This window comes from Anopheles ziemanni (assembly GCF_943734765.1).
Source record: "Anopheles ziemanni chromosome X unlocalized genomic scaffold, idAnoZiCoDA_A2_x.2 X_unloc_36, whole genome shotgun sequence".
Lineage (NCBI taxonomy): Eukaryota > Metazoa > Arthropoda > Insecta > Diptera > Culicidae > Anopheles > Anopheles ziemanni.
In genome coordinates this window covers 47501-47728 of record NW_026689803.1, presented here as the reverse complement: position 1 = coordinate 47728, position 228 = coordinate 47501, and positions in this window count along the sequence as shown.

Below are 228 nucleotides of genomic sequence, written 5' to 3'. Positions count from 1 at the left end.
GGACATCGTGATCGCCCCAAGTCCGGAATAGCGCCAAGTCAAGCCCCACGGTGGCCGTGCAGGACCTGTTAGCGGCGGCCCCACTGACAGCACTAATCCGGACTTAGAAATTATATCTTTCTAATCGAACACCACACACGCAACACCACCATACCACCATCTCCTTGCAAGTACCTAAGTACCCGCAACTCCATGGTGAAGGCAATGTCACTCCATCACCAACCTCTT